Here is a 26490-nt window from a genome sequence, read left to right as displayed (position 1 = left end):
CAATGAAATAATAGAACTGAACCAAGCCTTTGAACAAATGGACTTAATAGATGTCTACAGAATGTTCCACCCCACAAATTCAGAATATATATTCTTTTCAGCTGCACACATGTCATTCTCCAAAATAGACCACATACTAGTGCAAAGAACATGTTTAAGTAAATGCAAAGGAACTGAAGTTATCCCATACATTATCTGTATATTTTCAGACCATAGTGCAATTAAACTGGAGATCAATAGCATAAGAAACAGCAAGGACTTAACAAACACATGGAAAGTGAATAACACTCTACAAAACAAGCAGTGGGTCACAGAGGAAATTAAAGAAGAAATTAGACAATTTTTACAATTAAATGATAAAGCCAGTACAATATACAGGAATCTATGGGACACAATAAAAGCAGTTCTGTGAGGGAAATTCATAGCAGTGAATGCCCACACTAGGAAAACTGAGCAAGCTCAAATAAACAACCTAATGCTGAATCTTAAGCTCCTAGAAAAAGAAGAGCAAGACAAACCTAAAACTCATAAAAGAAAGGAAATTATAAAGTCAGAGCAGAAATCAATGCAAAGAAGGCTAAGAGAATGATACAGAAAAATCAACGAATCAAAGAGGTGGGTTTTCAAAAGAATAAAATTGATAAACCCTTAGCTAAACTTATCAAAAAAAAGGAAAGAAAAGGCTCAAATCCATGCAATTAGGAACAAAAAAGGTGAAATTACAATAGATCCACCATAATCCAGAGGGCCATGAATACCTACTTCGAGAACCTATACTCTAATAAAATAGAAAACACAGAAGAAATGGACAGATTCCTAGATACATATCAATTACGAAAGTTGAATGAAGAAGATATAAAAATTCTAAACACCCCAAATACAATCAGCAAAATTGAAAATGTAATTAAAAATTTACCAACAAAGTAAAGTCCAGGTCCTGCAGGCTTCACTGATGAATTCTACAAGACATTTAGACAAGAACTATTGCCATTACTCTTTCAACTTTTCAATGAAATTGGAATGGAAGCAATACTTCCAAATTCATTCCTGGAAGCAAGTGTTACTTTGATTCCAAAACCAAGGAAAGACCCAACCCAAAAAGAGAACTACAGGCCAATCTCCCTAATGAACATAGATGCAAAAATCCTCAACAAGATATTGGCAAACAGAATACAGAGGGTCATCAAGAAGATCATACACCCTGACCAAGTCGGATTTATCCCAAGGATGCAGGGATGGTTCAACATTCATAAATCAATAAATGTAATACACTATATTAACAGAGCCAAGGACAAAAACCATTCGATCATCTCAATAGATGCAGAAAAGGCATTTGACAAAATCCAACACCCATTCATGAGAAAAACCCTACAGAAAATTGAAATAGAAGGTTTTTATCTCAACCTGATTAAGGCTATCTATGAAGAACCAACAGCCAACATCATACTAAATGGTCAAAAACTGAAAACTTGCACTCTAAAATCAGGAACAAGATAAGGATGTCCACTATCACCACTCCTGTTCAACACAGTTTTGGAAACATTAGCCACAGCAATTAAACAAGGGAAAGAAATAGAAGGAATAAAGATAGGAAATGAAGAAGTTAAACTGTCATTACTTGCTGATGATATGATACTTTACATAGAAGACCCAAAAAACTCTGCCAAAAGACTTCCAGACTTAATTGACAGATTTCGTAGAGTAGGTGGATACAAACTCAACACTCAAAAATCAATAGCCTTATTGTAGACAAACAAGAGACTCACTGAAAGAGAAATTAGGGAAACAATCCCTTTCACAATAGCATCAAAAAAATGAAATACTTAAGAATCAATCTAATGAAGGAAGCAGAAGAGCTCTACATTGAGAATTACAGCACTCTGAAAAAAAGAGATCAAAGAGGATATAAGAAAATGGAAAGACATCCTCTGTTCCTGGGTAGGAAGAACCAATATAGTGAAAATGGCCATACTTCCAAAACTGCTAAACAGATTCAATGCAATCCCGACTGAAATCCCAACAGCATATTTCACAGAACTAGAGAAAACGATCCAAAAGTTCATCTAGAACCAGAAGAGACCTAGAATAGCAAAAGCAATTCTAGGCAACAGAGTCATGGCAGAGGCTATTACAATTCCCAACTTGAAACTGTACTACAAAGCCACTGTGGTAAAAACAGCATGGTACTGGCAAAGAAATAGACCTGAGGACCAATGGAATAGATTAGAAGATGCAGAAACAACTCCAGGCATACTCAGGTACCTCATCTTTGACAAAGGAGCCAACCATCCTCACTGGAAGAAAGATAGCCTCTTTAATAAATGATATTGGAAAAACTGGATTTCAACTTGCCAAAGATTTAAACTAGACCCCTGTCTGTCACCATCCACTAAACTAAAATCCAAGTGGATTAAAGATCTAAATATTAAAACAGAAACACTAAACTTGCTGGAAGATAAGTTAGGTACAACTCTTGAAGACATTGGCATAGGAAAAGACTTTATGAACCAATCCTCAGTAGCATGGGAACTAACACAAAGAATCAACAACTGGGATTTCATCTTATTAAAAAACTTCTGCACTGTAAGAGAAACCACCAACAGAGCTAAACAACAACCCACAATGTGGGAAAAAAATTTTACCAGCTGTTCCTCAGACAAAGGTCTACTATCTAGAATACATAAAGAACCCAAAAAAATCAGACCCCAAATATAAAGACCCAATTTAAAAATGGGAGTCTGAAATGAACAGACTTTTCTCAAAGAAGTAAAAGCAGCAAATAAACATATGAAAAACTCTTCCACATCACTGGTCTTTTGAGAGATGCAAATGAAAACAATGCTGAGATTCCACCTCACCCCAGAAAGAATGGCTGCTATCAAGAAATCAACCAAAAATAAATGCTGGCAGGGTTGTAGGGAGAAAGGAACCCTTCTTCATTTTTGGTGGGAGTGCAGACTGGTGCTACCACTGTGGAAATCAATATGGAGATACCTCAAACAACTAGGATTGGAAGTCCCATTTGATCCAGCCACTCCTCTGCTGGGTATCTTCCCAAAAGAATTAAAAGAATCATACCACAGTGATATATGCTCACCCATGCATGTTTATAGCACCACAGTTTGTAATAGCTATAGCTTGGAAACAGCCCAAGTGCCCATCAACTGGAGACTGGATAAAGAAGACGTGTTTTTTTTTTTTTATAAAATGGAGTACTATTCAGCCATAAAGAATGAAAAATTAGAGACATTTATAGCTAAGTGGATGCACATTGAGGCCATACTCAAGTGAAATAAATAGGACACACGTGTAAATACTGAATAGTTTCTCTGGTGTGAAAAACTAAAAGTGCAAATAAGGATCAAAATGTCTAAAGAGGAAGAAAACAGGAAATAGGAAGAAAAGGTCTAAAGGAATAAGGGAAATGGGAGGGATAGGGGAAAGGAAAGAAGGGAAAAGAAAAAGTATGAGAAAAGGAAAAAAATGGAAACAAATTATTTATAAGTAGGGTAAGGTGGAGGGGGTGAAGGGAGGGCTGGGGAATAGGGAAAAAATAAGAACCAAGATACATCATGTAAAGGTACAAGATCCTAATGATGAATGTAACTGTGTTGTATACCTAAAATGTACCAATAAATAAACTTAATTAAAAAATCATATAAGAAACTTTTCACATGGTTTCTTAATGGTGTTCTAAAATTTCAGTTGGTGATATAAAAGTTATGCAGAAATTTGAACAAAACCAAACATGCTTTTGAAATGAAGTTAATATTAACTCAATTGGAAACTAATTTTTACAATAATGTAATAAAGTTATATCAAACAATTTGGCCGAATGGAGAGAAATAACTATGAGTTAATAATTATGCAAGTATTGAGTGCAGATGTAAAGTTGTCACCTAATTAAATAAAGAGGATGAATAGAAAGAAGATAAAGAGTAAAAGCTGAAGTTTTCATCAATAATGATTTGAAATCAATCAGTAACGTGAAGAATTAATGAACCAATTTTTTTTCTTTTCACAATGTGAAGTTAAGTATATGAAGAAGGAATTATGGGAAACAGAAGTGCTTGTCCCTGGGAAGTAAAATGCAGGGGAAAAGAAAGTTAATCTTTTATAATAATAGTAAATTCTCTTCGGCACTATTTAAGACTACAAGCTAAAAATAACCAAGTAAGCGCAATTTATTATGTACTGTACTTACTAAGTTTCAGGTAATATTTTAACCACTTTACATGGGTCAACTAATTTAAACACTGACAGAAAGCAATGAGTTTGGCAATGCTTTATATTCCTATTTCACAGATGAGAAAGTTAAGGCATATAGAAGTTGTTACTTTTTCAAAGTGATACAGTGTTGGTTAGTGGTGAGGTCAGTATTAGAATACAAAACATCCTGAGACATTCCTAAGAATTATGCTATGCTTAGGTAAGACGTAATTTTCATCTATGAGTTACATTTATTATAGGACCCAAGATCAGGAGAAAATGGCACAATATCTAGAGTGGGCACTAAGCAAATATTTGAATTTTTTGTCCCAGCATTTATTTGTACGTAGATTAAAATGTTTTGGGATGGGAAAGTTGCAAGAGAAAGAGAGACTTGAGACTGAGTTTGATTGAACCATAGCAGAGCTCAAAGTACACATCAGTGGGAGGAGGTAAGAAGGCAGAAAGCTAAGTAGACATGACTCCATGTTGTTTGAACCTCAAATTAAATATAGAGGCCATATATGGGTATCCCAGTTGAAAGCTACAGCTTGCTTTCCAACTGACACATGGCATTAGCTAGCTATTAGCTATGGGAGTGAATCATTTTAGACATCTAGCCTTCATCTATCTCCAGTCACAGCCACTGCTTTTGTTTCTTTCTCTTCTTTTATTAGCTTCAGAATGCTAAATGTGTTATCCAACTAGCTCAGGTCACCTCAAGTTTGGAAATAGATTAGAAATGGGAGGAAGGAGAAGATGTTCATTGTAAAACAGGCATGCATCAGATTTTATAGTCTAATCTAGCTTTACAATTCACTTAATCTGATGCCATGTATCTCCTTTTAGCACTCAAAAACCCAGGTCTTTCCTGGAAGCAGTACAGACATCTCATTACATGATCGAGTTAGCCTACATACTGAGCCAGGTGTTCAGAAACACTGAGTCAGCAAAGAAAAGTGTTAGGATAAAAGCAGTCAACAGCCACCGGAGCAAAGGCAAGACTCATACACCAACAGCCAGGGATAGAGAGCTACACAGAATCCCATATTAGAGATGAAAGTCCCAGTTACATTATCTTATATGACGTTCCGGGCTCTATTTTTCCAATAAGAATGACATGTGATTTGTAAGTCACAAAACATCCATGTAAACTTTGTAAAACATATTCAGAATTGTACAACAATCACCACAATCTAATTTTATAACATTTATCTAAAATCAACTTTACACAAATTAGCAGTTATTCTGATTTGTTTCTCAAATCTGAGCTTTAGGAAACTATTCATCTATTTCTTGTCTCTTAATTTACCTATTACAGAAATTTCATATGAAAGGAACAACATGAAGCTTTTATGGTTGAATTCTTCCAATTAGCATAATATTCCCACTGGTTAACCATGTTACACCATGTATCAATATTTCTCTCTGTGAATAATATTACATTGTATGGATATACCATATTTTATCTATTAATCAGCTAATGGGCATTTGCATTGTTTTAACTTTTTGTCTATTTGTGATTATGCTCCTATGAACAATTATGAACAGGTTTTGATTGAGCACCTATTTCTCAATTCTTTTTGGTATCAGGGATCGAACTCCGGATCTTGTGCTTTTGATGCAAGCAGTGGAACCACTGAGCTAAATCCCAGCACATTTCTCAATTCTGTATGATACATTCCTTATAGTGGAATGGTAATTGTTCAATCTTTTGAGAAACTTTTCAAAAGAAGCTCAACTGTTTACTATTGCAACAGTATATAAGCGCTGTAATTTTTCATCTTCACTGGCTCTTGTGATTCACTGCTTCAATATAGCCATCCAAGGTGTATGAAGTGATATTTCATGTTTCCAAAGGGTTTCTCTACTTAGTAATAGTGTTGACCTTCATTTCATATACTTATTTGCCATTTGTATATATTTGGAGATATACCTATTAATATATCATTTTAGATGAGATTTCTTTTTAGACATGTAATATTTTCACATGGTCTGCATATAAGTTCCCAACTAGAGAGATGATTTTTAAAGTTTCTCTATTTTACGGATTGTATTTTAAGTTTAGTGAGGAGAATTTAGTGAAATAAATAGGACACAAATGTATAAATACCAAATAATTTCTCTGGTGTGAGAAACTGAAAGCGTAAATGAGGACCAAAATGTATAATAGGTAATGTAAATAAGAAGAAAAGGTCCAAAAGTGAAGGGGAAGTGTAGGGGGGAAATAAGGGAAAGAAAAAATATGAGAAGAGGAGAAAACAAAGTCTTTTGTAAATAGGGAGGGGTGGAGGAGTGGAAGGGAGGGAAGGGGAATGGGGAAAAATGTAGGAAGATATATCATGTACAGGTACAGATTCCCTATGATGAATGTGATCATTATGTATACCTAAAATGTACCAATAAACTTAATGAAAAAATTTTTCTGAAGACTATTTAACTGATTCTTCTGTTTTTTATTTTAGTATCATTCCCTAAACCAAAGTTATGAAGATTTATGCTTTTCCATGAGAGTTGTATACTTTTAGCTCATATATTTCAATCCATAATGATGTTAAAGATAATTTAACATATAGTATGATCCTGTGATAAGAACTCCATTAAACTGCATTTAAATATCTAGTAGTTCCGGCAGCATTAAACTGAAGGAAATTTAATTTCCATTTGAATTATCTTGCTCTCAAGTCAAGATTTATTGACCAAAATATGAGGGCTTATTTTTGGACTCTTTAATTCAATTCTGGTAACATATGTGTCTACACTTATGCCAGTGCCACAATATCTTGAGTACTAAAGCTTTACCTTGAGTTTTTAGTTGGAAAATGTAAATCCTCCAAATTTGTTCCTTTTAAATGTTAATTTGATTATGCCAGAGCCCATAACTTTCCACATTAATTTAAAAATATTAGTAAGTGCTTGCTTCGACAGCACATATACTAAAATTGGAACGATACAGAGAAGATTAGCATGGACCTGCGCAAGGATGACACGCAAATTCCTGAAGTGTTCCATATTTTAAAAAAATATTAGTAAATTTCTACTTCAAAAGTTTAGAATAGGGATTGTACTGAATGTATAAATATCTTTGTGCAGTATTTTCAATCTAATGGCATTACATCTTCCTGTTTATGAACACAGGATGATGTCCCATTGAATTTTATCTAATTTGTTGTTTTTGCAATGAATTTTCCTAATTATTGTACAAATCTTACACTTCTGTGGTTAAATTTATTCCCATATATTACTTTTGAAGATAATCTAAAAAAACTGCTATAACTTACCTCTTAATTTAATGCATGTGTTTAGAAAAAGTTATTCTGTATATTTTTATAATTTGCAACATTGGTAAAAATTATTTTAGCAGATTTTAATGAATTCTTGAGGATTTTCTACATACAATATCATGTCATAAATAGTTTTATTTCTTTTTAAATCTTAATGTCATTTTTTGTTGTTATTGTTCTTGACCAAATCACATTGGCTAAAACATCTAGGACATTATTAAATGGAAGTGGAATGAGTTATATCTGCTCTTGTCAATTCTACTTGCTGAGCACAGTGGAAAAGTGGCAAATCTTCCACTATTAATTTTGATTTTCATTGTGGTTATTAGATATCTTTCATCACATTGGAGTAATTTCCTTGTATTCCCGGTTTGTTGAATATTTTTATTGCAAAATGGAGTTGCGTTTTGTCACTTTTCTATGTCTGTTGAGGTAAACCTATGATTCTATGGCTTTTTTGCCCTTCTATGTTATTTTTTTTTTTACTGCCATGGTAATGTTCATCAATGTATTTCTGGATTTTAACCATATTTGTATTCCTGGGATCTGGAATTCATATTTATTCTCATTCTCTGTCTCACATGCACACGTATACACACATATGGTAATACGTACTCATCAATATTTCCTTTCTATACACTAAATTTTTAACATATTTAAGATTTCTGCATCTTTATTCATAAGGCATATATGGCTTATAATTTTCTTTTACATTGGTGTATTTGTTTGCTTTAGGCCTATCAGGTTAATGTTGACCTCATGGATTGCATTGGGAAGTAAACCTACCTCTCCTATTTTTAGAAGCATTTCTAAAAGATTGTAGTTGTTATCTAAGCATTTGGTAGAATTTATGGGTGTAGCCACCTGAGTCTAGAATTTATTTATATATTATTTCATTATTTAAGCCTTTCACTTTTTATAGGTCAATTCAGATTTTGTTGTTCTTCAGTCAGCTCTAGTAATTTGTATTGTGATTTGCAATTTTATACTTTGTCTAAATGTTACAGCTGTTCACATATACTTGATAATATACACATAGTTTAGTACTCCATAATAAACATTTTTACTTCTGCAGAATGGACAATGTTGTCCTCTCGTTTCGTACTTTCAGTTGCCTTCTGCCTCTTTGTCAGTTAACCAAAAAATGTGTACATTTTATTGATATTTTCAAAGAACAAATTTTGTTTTTGCTGATTTATCTGGAATGTATTTCTATCCTACTCATTTATGTCCACTCTAATCATTGCTTTGGACTTTGTCCATTATTGCTTAGTCTCTTAAATACAAAGGTTATTGATTTGATAACTTATTTTATTATCACAGGTATTTACAGATGTTGGAAACTAGACATAAGGATAGAGGCCCAGTTGACCTTCCCTGTGAACATGGAGGGAACAGCAAGCTGATCCTCCTTTGGCAAGGTGCCTGCATGCTGGCATGCAGCAAGTTCCAGAGAAGACATCAACAGCTGAGATCTAGTTTGGAGAAACACTTTCCTGGGTACACTTTACAAGTAATTAGAAATAGATGAATTTTTGATTAACCTAATTGCTTGCTTCCTTGCCTAAATTGAATAAAAGTGAGCTGAGCCAGATGCTCAGGGCTCTGTCCACAAGAGGTAAGAGCCCCCTGGCTTCACTTTCAAAATTATCTCTATGTCATGTCTTTAATCTTTGTTCTGCCCTCTGGTTAGACATTTCTAGTAGGCATTTCTGTACACAGATATAAATTTTTTTTAAGCATTTCTTAAGCTGAATCCCTTAAGTTCCATTATGTGGTGTTTTCATTTCTGTTATGATTAAAGTGGTTTTTTTCTAATTTCCCGATACATTGCTCAACTCATTGACTATTTGACCTTGTGTTTAATGTTTATATATTTCTGAATTTTCCTTTTTGATTGATTTCTAATTCCATGTCATTGTCATCAGTCCTCTTGAATTCATTTAGGTATGCATTATGTTCTAGTATAGTGTGTAACCTGGAGAACATTCCATGTATTTTAGAGAATATTTACTGCTCTTTTGGGCATAGTTTTATTAATATGTGCTAAATAAAACAGTTTATATCACTTTTATCCTGTCTACATTCAAACTAATTGTTCTAGCCATTATCAGTAGTGGAATATTGCAGCCTCTAACTACTATTGATGAAATATCACACTTCTAACTTCATTCAGCCATTTTGTTTCATGTAGTTCAGCACTCTATTAAGTGCATATATGATTATAAATTATTTAATACTGATTATAAAATATTAAATAGTGAAAGCTTTAAAATTCTAAGATGTCTTTTCTTCTGGGAACATGATTTCTTTTCGAAATCTCTTTTCTGAGGTTAGTTTAACCTTACCAGCTCTCCTATGATTGTTTTGCATGTTTTCCTATTTTTAATTTAGTTGTAACTTCAATCTAAAATGTGTCTTTCACAGACAGCACATATTTGAATTTCATTTTTTAATCTAGTTGGAAGGTGGTTTCACCAGTCTACACTGCCAGCAGCAGTGGAGCACTGTTCCTCTTTCCCCACAGCCCCACCAGCATTTGTTATTGGTTGATTTTATGATAGCAGCCACTCTTTCTGGAGTGAGGTGGAATCTCAGCATTGTTTTCATTTGCATCTCTCGAATGACCAGTGATGATGAACATTTTTTCATATGTTTATTTGCCATTTCTACTTCTTTGTGTGCAAAATGTCTGTTCATTTCAGATGCGCATTTTTGGATTGGTTCTTTAAATTTGGGAGGTCTGATTTGTTTAAGTTCTTTATGGAGCTACCTCAAAGAACTAGGACTAGAGGTGCCATTTGACCCAGCTATTCCCCTGCTGGGTGTCTTCCCCAAAGAATTAAAAGAATCATACCGCAGTGATATATGTGCACCCATGTTTATAGCGGCACAGTTTGTAATAGCTAAAAATTGGAAACAGCCCAAATGCCCATCAACTGGAGACCAGATCAAGAAAATGTGGTTTTTTTTAATAAAATGGAGTACTACTCAGCCATAAAAAATGAGAAATTAGAGACATTTATTGCTAAATGGATGCACATTGAGGCAATACTCTCAAGTGAAATAAATAGGACGCACATGTGTAAATACCAAATAGTTTCTCTAGTGTGAGAAACTGAAAGTGTAAATAAGACTAAAAGGTATAATAGATAACGTGAAATAGAAAGAAAAGGGGCAAAGGGGAAGGGGAAAGGGAAGTGGGAAGGGTAGGGGAAAGGAAAGAAGGGAGTGGAATTAATATGAGAAAATGAAAAAATGGAAACAAAGTCTTTATAAATAGGGAGGGGTGGAGGGGTTGAAGGGAGGGCAGGGGAAGGGGGCTAAAACAAGAACCAAGAGAGATTATGTAAAGGTGCAAATTTCCAATGATGAATGTCATTATATTGTACACCTAAAATGTACCAATAAAAGGATATACAAAAAAAATCTAGTTGGACAATCAGTATTTGGATATTTCAGTGCATTCATCTTTAATTTTGTTAGCAGTGAGTCAATTTTTATGTCATTTTGGTTTTTTGTAAATCACAACTTCTGTTCGTTTTCATTGATTCATATTTTAATAATTCTGTGTATCATAATTTTGTTCAAAATGGAAATTTGAGGAGAAAAACACTATAGCAGTAGCAACTCTGGATACTAATCCCCTCAAGTCTTCTGTTTGCTGACATTTATTTTGTTATTGACATTGCTAGACTAGTTTGATAATGCTTCATTCTTCCATAGTGTCCAATTTTGGTTTGGTCCTCAGAGTGAAATATTTGGGGTCCACACACTTTTCCGGATCTTCGGTGATGAATTTGATTTTAGTAGAACTTTTATTCTCTTTTCTTCATCTTCTCCTTACTCTTCTGTTTGGCTCACTCTACTGTTATTTCTCTAAGATATTAGGCCCCACAATCTGCAAGCTAATTAGTCTATTGTTTTCAATAATCTTACCATGCATGAATTTCACCACATTGATTGCTGGCCTTGTCAAGGGCCAGGTGTTGCCACTCTTTGAAGCTTGTTTTAATTTCCCCCTTTGCAAATTTCTGTGCTATAAAGCACAAGCTGGGCAGAAAGAATGCTTTTTACCAAGATTCCCTCCATAGACTAAATACTGCAGATGGGAAGCAGGAGCTGACAGAGGCCTACCTCTTCTGCCTGCTACCACATAGTATAAAGCTTCTAAAGTCTGGAGTTGTGAACAAGGGGTGTCATACTTTTCAGTAGCAGCTTGGTCTACCTAGAATATTTCTTTAATCATAGGTAAGCTGAATGGGAAGTAAGCTGCTGAATGCTTACCAAACCTCTGGAGTGAGGCTTCTGAAATACGGGGCTGTGTAAGCAAAAGGATCTCTATCTTCACATGTGTCTTGACCCACATCCATACACGTAGTAAGCATTGCATGTGGGGAACTGGGAGCCACATAGCTGCTGCTAGCCATGTAACATAACTTTTTTCTAGCACAAATATGTGAAAAATTTGATCTGCTAATATTCCCTGATTACTAATTCCATTCTGAATTGTTCTGGTGCCCAGGAGTTCTTGGGAAAATAGCAACTGCTACTTGGCCAACAAGTTTGTTGGACCAATATTTCTTCAAAGAGGAATGTAACTGTAGTCATTAGCTCAAATTCCAGGGGTACCTACCTGTTTTACCCCATTTGTATGAGTTTTATTTAATAATTTTTTAAATTTGTTTTTCCTTTAATGAATCTCCAGAAATACTGAGTGATTGATTTTGTTAATTGTTACCAGGTTAATAAATGTCTTTCCAGAGAACATTTTCCCTAAGCTTCTTTTACCACCATTCCAGAAGATCTGCTCAGATACAACAAACAGACCTTGCATTATGAACATTTGTAGATGAGAACAAATTGCAGGAGTTGCTCACGTGTCTGCTGGACATTGTCACAGTTGTGCTGCTGTGTGCTTACTGTACAGTGTGATAGTGTACAGCAGCACACGGCTCAGAGACCAGAATGTCTGAAAGCAAGAGGAAAATCAGTGAAGTGGAGGTGACTGCTAGGAAGTGCAAAGCAATATACATTATATATCTGTGTCAAAAGTGTGTAAGACTCACTTTGTTGGACTTAAAAACAAATTCGATTTATGAAAGTTCTCCCAGAACAGAACCCGTTCATAAGTCAGGGACTCACTGTATTGAATATAACTACATACTATACATCACCTCAGTTAGAACCACTCAGTTGAGCCTAGTCTACCTACATAACTGTCAGGTATAATAATAAATTGTCGTTTGGAGAGCTAATTTGGGGATCATTTGTTATGCATTAATGATAAAAAGAACATATTACTTGACTTTTTTCTTTTTCTTTTGTCTGTTGTTGGTTTTATATGAGTAAATTTTGTAAAACTTCACTGAGAAAGGAAAGTCCACCATAATGATTATTTTGCACACATAAACGTATTTGTTAAGCTAGCTGTATTCACACATTTTTGGCAAAGATATAATATGATATCATCACTAGGTGTCTTTGATCATCTTTTCTAGAATAAAGAAACTCAAAAAAAAAAGGATGTTTGTAATCTTGTTTAAAACAACACCTTCTGGATTGCCTTTGGGATCAATCATATGAAGTTCCAGAATTCTTCAGAATAGCTATTGTTACTCATCCTGTATCAGTCTTGCCTCATCTGTTACAACAAAAGGGATAGCAACAGTCCTCTCACCATATATATATATATATATATATATATATATATATATACACACACACACACATACATATATATATACATACATATATACTTATATACCAAAGAAAAAAAGAAAGAAAAAAGTCATTATTCTTGACATTTATTTTAGAAATAGGTCTCTTATATTTCTTATCCCTTATTCTATGCTATAGCTTTCAGGTTTCCGAAACAGAATTTCATACATAGATCTGCCCGCCAATATAAACCATGATATAATTTTTAACTGCCTTTTAAATGTGAACTCCATCTTGGCAGAAAACAGTTAATGTTTTCAATTTAAATAGCATTATTTTCTGACACTTTCAAGTTCTTCAAAATCTCCATTTTTCAGGAAGTATAAAATCAAAATACTCTTTCATAATGGAAACGAAGATATTCGTTGAAATTTTTAAAAATTCTATATGTATATTTGCTACAAGGTACTTTTTGAAATGTACAGTATTTTTTTTGACATTCCTCACTTGAAGTAATTTAAGACCTGGCAGTTGTGCTATTTGTGTGTTCATTAGCAAGTAATGAAGATATCTATATTTTTTTGAGTGGAGATTTTCACCTCTTGATTCTTTAACTATAATAATACTACTAATCAGAAAAATCAGGCTTTGGAATATCTATGGGATTTTAGTTATTATAGCACATAAGTAAATGGAAATTATTTACTAAATGCTGAATAAAATATAATCAAGAGATGTGATTGAAGGGATGCTAACTGATCATAATTATGAATTACCTAGAAATATTCTTTTTAAACACACCTATGAGGAACCTATTCAAACTATAAAATGAAAGCATAATTCAACAGCTCTTGAGCATTGAACAGTGTGGGGAAATGTTATGGAATGATGACATACTTGTTTGCCTAATAGGGACCTGTATTTTCTTTATTCCCTTTTTAAATTAAAATTGTTAAAGTTACAACAAAAAAGTAATGTGTTATATGAAACATATGCTAGAAAGCTGTATAACATGCTCTTCATCTGAGAAGAAATATTTTTAATGGCAACTCTGATTAGTGGAAAACTATTACTAGATTAGGTAAGAATCATCAATTCTACTTTTATGTAGAATTTCTATCATATTGTACATTTTCAAACTCCCATTTCAGGCATGAAAACCCTTCAGAAATGATACCAAATCTGTGATAGGTATAGGCATACATAACAAACTATCCCAGAAGTCAGTTTAATGTGGAATTTAAATTATTAAATAGATTATAAATTTAATGATTAGTTTCATAATTCTAGAATATATTCTTTCAAAGTCAAAATAAATTTGAAGGAAAATACTTTTACTTAAATTGAAAGTTTTTGAAAATGATTACAATGTTCATATACAAATTTATGTCTTACTTTTAAAATTCACAAACAATGCTAAAAGCTAAAAAAAGAGTACATACTCCCTTCTCAGCCTCTGAGATTTGTCACAAAAGAAGACTGTATATAAAAATTTACACACAGCAACCACTGTATAGTGCTATAGTTTCAATGTTCCCTCTGAAACTCACATTGTAATTTAATTGACAATGTTAAGTTTTAAGAAGAAAGTCCCTAAGGAGTGTTTAGATAAAGTGGTGCCCTCATAAATGCCCGAAAGTCTTTACTGAGTTAGCTTGTTACAGTAGAAATTGGTTCTTGTAAATAGAAAAGTTTGGCCCAACTATCCTTCTATACATGTATTTCTTCATCAGGTGATAACTTCCACCATGCTATGATACAACAAGAAAGCCCTTGCTATTTGCCAGGGCAATACTCTTGGATGACCCAACCCACAGAAATGCGAGAGATAAATCTCTGATCTTTGTATGTTACCCAGAATATCTCAGGCATTCTGTTATACCAACAGAAAAGGGTAAAACATATAAGTCTGCAACTATGTGAATTCATGAGATAAATTTTATTTTCTTATCAAGGAACCTCAAGGGGGGTGGGCAAGGATATGTAGTAATTTAACTTATATCTGAAAAATTAAAAACTTGCTATGCCAAATGTTAACCAAGTTTTTTTTTTTTGCCTAGTTGGTATGCAAAGAAACCAGAAAACAATTCCCATTGCTAGCTTACATTTTGAGTTCCTTCAAAATATATAAAAATATTTTAAAATGTCATTAATTTAAATCAGTGGTTTATGTGTCAAAATATCCATGAACTTTGAGGATAAACTGAAAAACCTATGTGTTTTTTTTAAAGACAAAACAAACTTCATTTGGAGTTTCGTTTTTCTTCAGCATCCATATTGTGATAGGACCCTCAAGTAACAAAGACAACATGTTGACTTCTAAATTTCATGAGAGATTCCTGGGCATGGAAAGTAAAAATAAGCCTGATATTTGCAGATGTCAACTCTTTTGCTTTAAAACTTTTGTAAAATTATTTTCTTTCGCGGGCTCTGAGGAGGACGCGGGCAAGCGGAGGACCCGGCGGATGCGGAGGAGGCCAGAGGATGCGAGCGGGTGCGTAGCGGCGGCGGGTCCCGGGGATCCCGGGGTCCCCAGGTGCCCGCCCCCCCCCCGCCCCCGGCCCCACGAGGACATGGTGTAGCCTCCGCCGCGCTGGACACCGCCCCCCAGAGCCGCGGCCACCCGCGAAGCCGGGCCGGGCCGGCCGCCGACGCCATGAGCAAACAGAGTATCTGTCAGGGGAGAGCTGCTGTGATGGTTTACGACGATGCCAACAAGAAGTGGGTGCCAGCTGGTGGCTCCACAGGGTTCAGCAGAGTCCACATCTATCACCACACGGGCAACAACACGTTCAGAGTGGTGGGCAGGAAGATCCAGGACCACCAGGTCGTGATAAATTGTCCCATTCCTAAAGGGTTGAGGTATAATCAAGCTACACAGACTTTCCACCAGTGGCGAGATGCTAGACAGGTGTATGGCCTCAACTTTGGCAGCAAGGAGGATGCCAAAGTCTTCGCAAGTGCCATGATGCATGCCTTAGAAGTGCTGAATTCACAGGAAGCAGGGCCAACATTGCCTAGACAGAATTCACAACTACCTGCTCAAGTTCAAAATGGCCCATCCCAAGAAGATTTGGAAATTCAGAGAAGCCAACTGCAAGAACAACAACGACAAAAGGAGCTGGAGAGGGAAAGATTGGAGAGAGGGAGAATGGAAAGGGAAAGGTTGGAGCGGGAGAGGCTGGAGCTGGAGCTGGAGCTGGAGCAGGAGCGCCTGGAGCGCCTGGAGCGCCTGGAGCGCCAGCAGTTCGAATGGGAGGGCGAGCTCAGAGTCTCCCGTGCTGCTGCCCCTGCCTCAAGGGAGACTTCTCTAAACTCTGTGCTGGGAGACTCCTCTGCTTCTGAGCCAGGCTTGCAGGCAGCCTCTCAGCCAGCAGAGACTCCAGCCCTGCAGGGCGTTGTCTTGGGACCACCTGCACCTCCACCCCCTCCTCCCCTCCCACCAGGACCTATCCAGGCCCCAGCTCCCCCTCCTCCCCTAGGACTCCCACCGCCACCCCCACTACCATCATGTGGGCCTCCTCCTCCCCCAACCCCTCTGCCCAATCAGGCACCCCCCCTCCTCCCCCTCCTCCTGCCCCACCACTCCCTGTGGCTGGATTTTTCTCTGGACCTGTGTCAGAAGACAATCGCCCTTTAACTGGACTTGCAGCTGCAATTGCTGGAGCAAAACTTAGGAAAGTGTCAGGGATGGAGGATGCCTCTTTCCCTAGTGGAGGGAGTACCACTGCTGTGAACTCAGCCTCCTCCAAAGCTGACTCCAGTCAAGGGAATGGGCCCCTTCCTCTAGGTGGCAGCGGCTTAATGGAAGAAATGAGTGCCCTGCTGGCCAGGTGGAGAAGAATTGCTGAAAAGGGATCAACAATAGAAGCAGAACAAAAAGAGGACAAAAGTGAAGATGCTGAGCCTGGAACTTCAAAGGCCTCTTCAACACATACACCTGAACCAACCAGAAAGCCTTGGGAAAGAGCAAATGCAGTAAATGGCAGCAAGTCCCCTGTCATCTCCAGACGGGATTCTTCAAGGAAAAATCAGATTGTTTTTGATAACAGGTTCTATGATTTATTACACAGACCAAAATCCAGGCCCTCATCACAGCCCAGTGCCAATGGCATCCAGACGGATGGACTTGACTATGACAGGCTGAAGCAGGATATTTTAGATGAAATGAGAAAAGAATTGACAAAACTAAAGGAAGAGCTCATTGATGCAATTAGGCAGGAACTGAGCAAGTCAAATACTGCATAGAAAAGCAAAAGGAGAGAGAGAGAACTTTAATCTAGAGAGGAAAAAAAATCCTACAAACAGTAACCTTTAGCAGCAATCCCATACGATTCTGTGACTGTGAGAAGAAACTGGAGACAAGCAGTCAAAGGAGGAAAGCAGCGTCCTCGGAAAGCCTCAGACATTGTGATTCTGTGATCGCCGTCCCTCCCTGCCGGCTGCTTTTCTCTGACCTTTCCCACGGAATGGAAGAGTGCTGGACAAGTTCCTCTAACAGTTGCACAGAAAATACGAAGCCCATCCGTCAGATAAGAACACTGTGCATTGAAATATTTTCATGTTGAGATAAAGCCACACATTTTATACAGCCCATTGCTAAAATAAGGAGAAAGGCTTATGAAGTTCTTTTTCAGAGAGTAGTGATGAAGAATTTAGCAAGTTCTGCTGTTGTATTGTAAATGTTTCTCTCAGGTCTGTCTTCCTATCATATTTGATATTCCATGATTAATTGAGATCAGCCTGTGTGTAGGTTAAGATCATAAAATGTGGAACAAATGGAATTGTATGTGCTTTCAAAGAACATTTATAAGAAAGTATCCTAAAGATAATTGGTCCAGCTTAAGGAATTTTAGAATGATAGGAAGTCTCTCGAGTTAGTCTTCATGCAATTTTGTAGTTTAAAACATAAAATTCACCCAGAATTTAAAGATTTAGATGCCTTCCGAAATTGTTACAATGCTTTACCAAATCTATGACTTCTACATAACACAAACCAGGGGTCAAAAGGAAAACAATAATATTGTAGATTTACTGTAGGTTTTCAACCTTTTTTAGATTTATGCATGTGGGCATTTTTATAATGTAATTACAGTCACCACACAAGGTTGCCTTTTTAATGGCAGACAGTAATGCATGTCGCACTAATAAGTAGTGGCTTTTTCGAGGCCTTGTCCCAGGGAAAACATTTTGTAGAGTATAGGGAGTGGGGGGAAGGGAAGGAATAACTTTTTTTTAAAGTTAATTTCTGCACTTTTTTCTCCATTACCTGCAAGAATAGTGATGAGGACTATTTTGTGACTTTAATTGGTAAATATGTTAACAAAACCAAGTACTTCTCTTTTACATCATGTCTTTAGCTTTCTGTATTCTAACCAGCAATTCCAGCAGTCTGAAACATGAATCTGAGCTTCGTGTGGATTGTATCTTACTGTGGCACTCAGTCAGGTGTCACCATCACTGACAGTGATGCAGGTATTCAGACACACAGTCTGGCGTGAGGGTGGTTTTGAATTTTACGGTGAAATACAAGAAATGACAATGATGACAGCAGTTAAAGTCACCAAAATCACTGGGTAAAGGGAAACCGAGGAGGGGGAGGCTGTAGTTTCAATAAAGGGAGCCAGGCCTAGATGGGAAGGAGGAGTCAGACACTGTTTCCACCCTTTGTTGTGCGGGTGAGTGTGCGCAAGTGTGCATGCTGTGTGCATGATACACTCCCTTTTCTCCGAAACTAGTATGATTAAAATCAGGGAGAAGTCCTTTATATTGCAATGATAATGTTTTAGAAAATTCTAGGAAATCAGAAATTCTCCAGGCTCTCCATCTTGATTTATGCTTGAGTTGTTACGTGCCATAACTGCTTTGAAATCTTTGATTATTGGAACTTTTACTAAAATTTTTGTGAAATAATCCACTTTCATCTGCTTTCTAGATTTTATAAATCCCAAGCCTAAGACAAAGCTTGTTGATAGCATTATTTTCTAAATGATGCCCCTGTGCACTCATTTCCACTACAGAGAAGTTTGGATGAGAGGATTTTCTTCCTTGTTAAAATAGTTTCTGTAGAAGCTTCATGTTAGATGAAACTGTGATGGGTGAGCTATCGTAACACAAGCATGCAGCTTTTCTATCAAGTATTCGCTGTCATGCAGTTGTAGTAAAGGCTTTACAGATGCACCAAGCTTATGAATTACTGTTCTCCAAAAGGAATAGGAGGCATTTTCATCTTTATTACTGTACTTCGGGTTATGTAGACACTTTGACAATATAAATATTTATGCCTTCTGTAAATCCGGCCAGAAGTCACTTTAGATTTTCTTGGGTAAATTAAGTAGTCTGCAGTAAGAGTACTGGGTACAAGTGGTCCAAAGTAAGATAAAAAGCTAAAATAAAATGTTAAATCTTAAAAAGAAGCTGATTTATGCACTAAACATTTATGCCTTGGTCTAATATTAATATGAAATCTGTGTGAAATGACAGAACCAGTGTTGAGTCAGGCTCCACTGTCCATCGTTCTACATCCTACCAGACATTAAGTGTGTTTCCTCCAGGAAGTTTGATTGAATTACTCTACACATTTGCTGTGTTGCTGACATACATGACAGTCACATCATTGTTAGAAGTTTCAGTAATGAAAATGAGAAACAGATGCTTAAGTTATTTTCCTATCAAACTGTGTTTCTTGGAACTACATTATTCTGATGGCTTTGTGCTGTTGTACCTGAATGTCTTCAGATGAGTACAGTTTTGGGGACCCCTTCTAGTTACAAGAAGGTACTGCTGTCCTCAACACTGTGATCTGACCTGTGACACATCTGTACTATATGCTCTGTAAACGGCTAACAAGTCAGCTGCAAACTGAATGTACAAATCTTAGTGCTGGTGCTGAAATCTCTTCAGAATAGTCATCATGATTTAAAAGTTTGTTTAAAAATTTGCAAGCATCAGGCCGGGGATTTAGCTCAGTGGTTTTGTTTGCCTCCTGCCTTGCAAGCGCAAGGACCTGAGTTCTATCCCCGGTAGCAAAAAAAAAAAAAAAAAAAAAAAAAAATTGCAAGCATCAATTGTCAATCAGAACTGAAGATGAAACACTAATGAATGTTGACTTTTCATGCTTTAGGTATATTTTCCTTTGTAGATTTTTCAGTTCTCTGCTATTTTTACCTTAACTGTTTCATTTAAATTTCCTAAATGCTAACTTCGTTTGTGTGATTGAAATAAAATTACAGTATATAAAAAAAAATTATTTTCTTTCACAATATTGATGGACTCAAACATTTACCTATTTGGACTGGAAAAGCAAAAATCAACCAGTCGATCATTATATCAATGATTAAGTCAGTAAGTATAATTTATTTTAAAATGCTTGTTTTTCCTATGTGGATCAAAATGCCTCCAGAAGTAGTTTCATTAAGAAAGTTTCTAAAATATTGAATTATTTTCACATCAGTGAGAGAAATGCATAATATTGTAAGGGAAAAAATACTGAAAATGCCTGGTTCAAACACTTAATCTAGAATGGTTTAGTAAATGGCCATTGATTTGTTATTTTAATTTCATTTGTATTGTAGTAATTACAATATAAATTATTATCACTGTCATTATTTTTGAGTAGGCGGTGCATATATAGGTACGCTTTAAGTCTCTCAGCCATGAAAGGGTTTTTGAGAAAGCTTAAGTTTTACTCACATTAGTTCAGTTAAACCTATTTCTATGTTCCCTACTTGAAACAACTAAACTTGGAAAAATACACAAAATTACAATTTTCAGAGCATAAGAATCAGGCAGCAAAGGACAGTGTTTTCTCAGAATAAGTTAATCAATAAAATGAGTCCTTAGGGTATCCCATTTTAGTTTCTGGAGAGTTTCCAGCCTGTAGGATAAGTTTCAGAACTCTAGGAGAAGTTTGGCAATCTTACTAAGCTGAGAAAACAGAACGGTGACTTTGGAGAGACCAGTCTGACTAGAATTGTCAGGGCAGAGTACTAGAAAGAAGAAAGTCTCCACAGAGCAAAAAGTCTGGAGAGTCCTTTTTTGTATGTTCACCTGCATATTGATCAATAGAAAAATAATGAAAGCATGAGAAAGAGGAAACAAAAAACATCAGGGAAACTAACAACTCCTACTCATACAGAATGAGAAATAGTTCATGTTCCTGCTTGGCATAGTAAAAAGATCTCATAAATCGGGGGTATCAAGCAGAATACTCAATAGGATTTTGCATCATACATGAGGCAAAATTAACCACTGAGAAAAGGCTGCTGTAGTTTTACTAAACAATGATTAACCAGTCTAAACACAAAAATGATATAAAATCTTCAAAGTAACAATTTTATTTAGAAACAAATCGAAAGAATAACTGTAGGAATGTTTGTAAGTTTGGGCAACATCTTAATCCAGTCTGTGTTGCTCTTACATAATACTTCGAACTGAGGCAGAAAAACTTATTTGTCATATTTCTTGTATTTCTACAGGCTAGGGAGTCCCAGTTCAAAGGGCTTCATACATTGAGGCCATTTTTGCTAAGTGATAACATGGCAAAGGCATCCTGTGAGGAGAAAGTTTATAAGATAAAGAGAACAAGAAAGGGCCAAACTCACATTTAGAACAAACCCAATCCTCTGATGAATAGATTACTAATTCATGATGAAGATAAGACATTAATTTGTTTATGAGGGAAGACTCTTATGACCTCAAAACCTCTTAAAGATCCTGACTCTCAACACTGTTACAATGGCAATTAAACTTCAACACAAGTTTTCTTGGGCACTGCCAAACCACAGGAGGCTACAACAACAATCATACTGCATATGTGGTGTCTTAAAATTTTTTCTCTTTCTCATCATTTTTGAGCTTGGGAAGTCTGTGATAAGAGTGCCAGCCTGGACAATTTGTGATGAGGGCTCTGTTATGTTCCTTCCAGTGGCAGAGAGAGATACAGGATGTAAACTCTTGTGTACTTTATCCTTAAAGGAAAATAATCTCATCACAAAGTGTCAACACTCATTACTTGATTATCTCAAGTCACACTGAGATTATCTCTATTGTCACACTGAGATTAAGTTTGAATATATGGATTTTGTGGGTCACATTATATCCACAGCAATAGGAACACAAAAAATATCTAGTACACAACATGATAAAATGCCCTAAGTCTAGGGAAAAAAATTAAAAATCATGTATTAAAAAATGCTAAGAAATACACACATCATGAGAAAAACTGATTAAAATTGAACAAGAAGTAATGTAAATGGTAAAATTAGTAGCTAATATGCTCAAGAGGGTAGAGTACATTTATGTAAGCTGACACATAAAAATATGAAATATACCCTTAAGACAATCTTATCGATTAAACTACAATGAATGAGGAAAAAAATCTACTGGGTTCAGAGGCAGAATAGACAATGAGAAAAAAAAAAAAACAATGAAGGGAGGGCAGGGGAATGGGGAAAAAATAAGAACCAATATATATCATATAAAGGTATAAGATCGCAATGATGAATGTAACTGTACTGTATACCTAAAATATACCAATAAGCTTAATGGAAAAAAAAATCTTAATGAATTTGAAGTCAAAACAACAGAAAGTATTTACTTGAAGGAGTTGTTAATGTACCTCTAGATGGTAAAGCATAGGTTTCGCATGCACCAGGCTCTGGATTCAATCCTCATTACATACACACACACACACACACACACACACACACACACAACACACAAAGGCAAAAGAGAAAGAGGGAAAGAGGGAGAGAGGAAGGATGCATGGGGAGAGTGGGGAGAGGGAGGGAGGAGAGAGGAGTGATAGGTAGAAACAAAAATGAACAGAATATGTGTCTAAGACAAAATAGTTGAAAAACTAATTTTAAAAAATGATGCATGTTATAAATCCAAAACTTTCACAAATACCAGGCACAAAAAATGAAGATAATGAAAGCAAAGAACATCTTAATCAAACTGCTCTAAAATGATAACAACAAAGTATTTTAGAACACTATTGTTATTAATCCCCAAACAGAAAAATCTATGGTTTAAGAATTGCTGAATTTTAATGCTAAATTTGACAATTTAATTGATATTTGCATTCTGAGGAATAAAAAATTATCAAAGCTATAAAAAACACTTGAAACACTAACAAGACAAAATAAAGAAAATAAATTTAAATGAGCCAGAAAATAAAAGACATATAATAAGGTAATATAGATAAGAATGGCAGCATATTTTCAGTGCTGATGGAGAAAATGCTAACAATAAGTGGAGTTGTATGAAGCACTGAGATAAAAAAGCTGTTATTCTATCCAATGAAATGTTTTTCAAAAATTAAAATGAAATAAAAGTATTTGAGATGCACAAAAACCTCAAGTAAGGGCAACCAGTAAGACCTTTACTATAAGAAAAAGAAAAACTTCAAGAAAGTAAAACTAAATATTATCAAATAGAAATATTTGTATTTGCAAGAGAGTGCAGAATATTGATAATCATCACTATGGGCATACCTATGGAATAAGTATTTATTCTTATAAATATTTTAAAACACTTTAGTCTTTAAAAGAAAATACGAGTCATTGGGTTTCTATTATAAGAAACAAATGTGACTAAATATAAAATTCAGGAGGAAAGAAATGGAAGGAAAATATACTAAGTTTCTTATATTATACTTGCTGTATGATATCACTAAATGTAACTTTTAAATTTAGAGATGAATACTATAATCTGTGAAGCAAACATTAAAATACCATACAAATAATTGTAACAAAGGAGGCAAAATTAAATTTGAAAACTCACTCAAGAATAAAGAGAAAAGCATAAAAAGAAAAATATAAGAAATGAGTTAAAAGGCAAGGTGATGAATGTAAACTCAATTTATCAATAATTACATTAAATTGAAAAATAAAAAGAATCTATCAAATTGGATGAAATAGCAAAACCTTACTATATTTTTTCCAAAATAAATGATTTTAAAGATACCACTATGTTAAATGCAAAAAGATGGAGAAAATATACAATATACTAATACTAACACTAACCATAGGAAAACAGGAACATACTATGTATCAAAATACAATATATTAATCACAAACAAAACAAATTTTGTAGCAAAGAATGTTACCGAGATGAAAAAAGCCATTACTTAATAATATATGGGTCAATTCAGTAATAATGCATAAATCAAAACTTTTATGCAACTTAAAACAGATTTTCAAAATAAGTAATAAAAATATTTTAATACTTAAGAGTAATTGAAAATCTGAAATTTTGGACAGAGATTTTAACATTTCTTTTTCTTCATTTTCCATAATAAGTAGTCAGGAAATCAGGAATGATCTAAAACTTTTACAAGATACAACAAACAAATTAACCAGGTTAACATTTTTAGAACATCCCACCTTATTATACAATATGTGTTTGAATGCACATAGAACATGCACCAAAATGCAATATATTCTGTGTCATTATTAAAGACACAAATCATACCAACTACATATTCTGACCACAAAGGAGTTAAATTAGAAGTCAATTACTGAAAACTATTTGGAAAATCCTCAAATAGAATATTTTAAAATAACCTATTTAACAAATAAGGAAAATATAACAAAATTATTTTGAACTTTATGAAAATCAAAATATCAAAATATTCAGAATTAGGCTATGGAAATGAATGGAGGAGAATTTTTAGTACAAAATGCATATATTAGAAATGAATCAAAGTATCAAATAACAATGTTTGCTTTTCCCTAAGAAACAAAAAAGAGTAAATTAAATCTAAACTAGACAAAAGAAGAGGTTATAATAAAAACAAAATTAAAATCAATGAAAAACACAAGAGAAAAACCTATGTATAATTAAAATTTTAGTATTTTCTCAGAAGTATATATCAAAATTATGAAATTATACATTCTAAATATGTACAGTTTATTGTAACCCAATTATACCTCATGAAGCTCTTAAGATTTGAAAATAACGAATTATTCAACATATGACAACCAATAAATGTCACAAAAAAATAATAAAGATGAGCACATGTAATATGGAGAATGGAAATATTACTACTTTTAAAATTGTATATATTCCTAAACATCTTTAAATAGAGTAATATAATTGAATGTACACCGTACTACAAATCGAAGAGCCAAAATAGTAGTCACTGTGCTCAACTGAATAGGTAGGTAAATTTGGACAGTTTCCTTATCTTCTCAACTCATTTGTAAAACGTAGAGCTTTTCTTCAAGTATCTGTAAAATTCCTCCCAACATTCCAGCTCTATATCTAAGCAAAGAAGGAAATTTCTAGTGGAATCTTAGCCCTCAGATTATGTATGACCATGCCAACTATTGCCCATCAAATAGATACTCTTTTCAAACTGATAATTTTCCCAAGGCTTCAAAATATTCAGAATGTGAGCATAAAGGTGACAAGATTTAAGATAATAAAGAAGTCTTCTTTCTGATAATATTTAATATCTCTATCAGCTAATTTTTCTCTGAATGAATTTTCTTCAATGTAATAATCCAAATACATTCCATTTTAAATATCAATCATTATGGTATTAGGGTTCAAGCTTAATATTTTAGTCACGATCAGGAAATTAGTCATTACTCGTTACTCTAAATTTGGAATATGTGAGAACCTCGTGAGCAAACCCCATAGTTTCAGATATTAAAAAAGTTTAATGACAACTACAAATTTTAAAAATTAAAGAATTGAGTGGGGTATGCTGGCACATTTCTGTAATACCAGTACTCTGGGAGGCTGAGGCCAGGTAAAAGACAAGTTGCACCCCAGCAGAAACTACGGGATGAGATGAGAGACCCCTTCTCAAAGTAAAAAGTTAAAAGGGCTTGGGATGTAGCTCAATGCAAAGATCCTGGGTTCTAGCTTCATTGCTGAAAAAAAATTAAGAATAGCATAAAATCCTATGAGGTAGGCTTTAATTAAGGGTGCAAATGATGAAAATGAAAGGATCATTAAGTTACAGGATATATATGATACAATATATATTTCTCACATTTTCTCTACATTGAAATAAAATTTATCCCCTGCACAGCACTTCCTTTGCTCTTAGAAAACACTCATATTTCATAAACTATAATAAGATAAAAGCCTATAGAGTTTGATTCTTAGCCTTCACCTTTCTCATTGTCATTATATACAAAAGAAAAATTGATTCTGACCTTGAAGTCAAAGTGTTAAAAATAAATCTCTGCTGCACAGATGTTTCTTTTCTCTGTTTCTGAAATAACAGTTTAAACTCTCTCAGAGGATTACTCAAAGGATCCACTAGCTTTTTATAAGTACTGAAAAGAAGCAAAAGAGATGTTTGTGCACCGAAATGTTT

General features: G+C 34.9%; 1 protein-coding gene, 1 non-coding gene and 1 pseudogene across 8 annotated transcripts in view; 2 read left to right on the top strand and 1 right to left on the bottom strand.

The window, feature by feature from the left end:
• Dmd (dystrophin) overlaps positions 1–26490 on the bottom strand; it is a 2486572-nt gene that overhangs the window by 2280302 nt on the left and 179780 nt on the right. The window lies entirely within an intron of this gene.
• LOC147824355 (U6 spliceosomal RNA) lies at positions 7122–7227 on the top strand. The gene has a single exon (XR_015442472.1). It is a non-coding gene; the product is annotated as a U6 spliceosomal RNA (small nuclear RNA).
• Positions 15810–17607, top strand: LOC101714860 (protein enabled homolog pseudogene; annotated as a pseudogene).

The sequence above is a fragment of the Heterocephalus glaber genome, unplaced genomic scaffold (assembly GCF_053883595.1).
Source record: "Heterocephalus glaber isolate CG9 unplaced genomic scaffold, H.glaber_assembly_v1.0 deba00001547, whole genome shotgun sequence".
Lineage (NCBI taxonomy): Eukaryota > Metazoa > Chordata > Mammalia > Rodentia > Bathyergidae > Heterocephalus > Heterocephalus glaber.
Note: the sequence above shows the minus strand (reverse complement) of the source record. Positions and strands in the feature narration are given on the sequence as shown.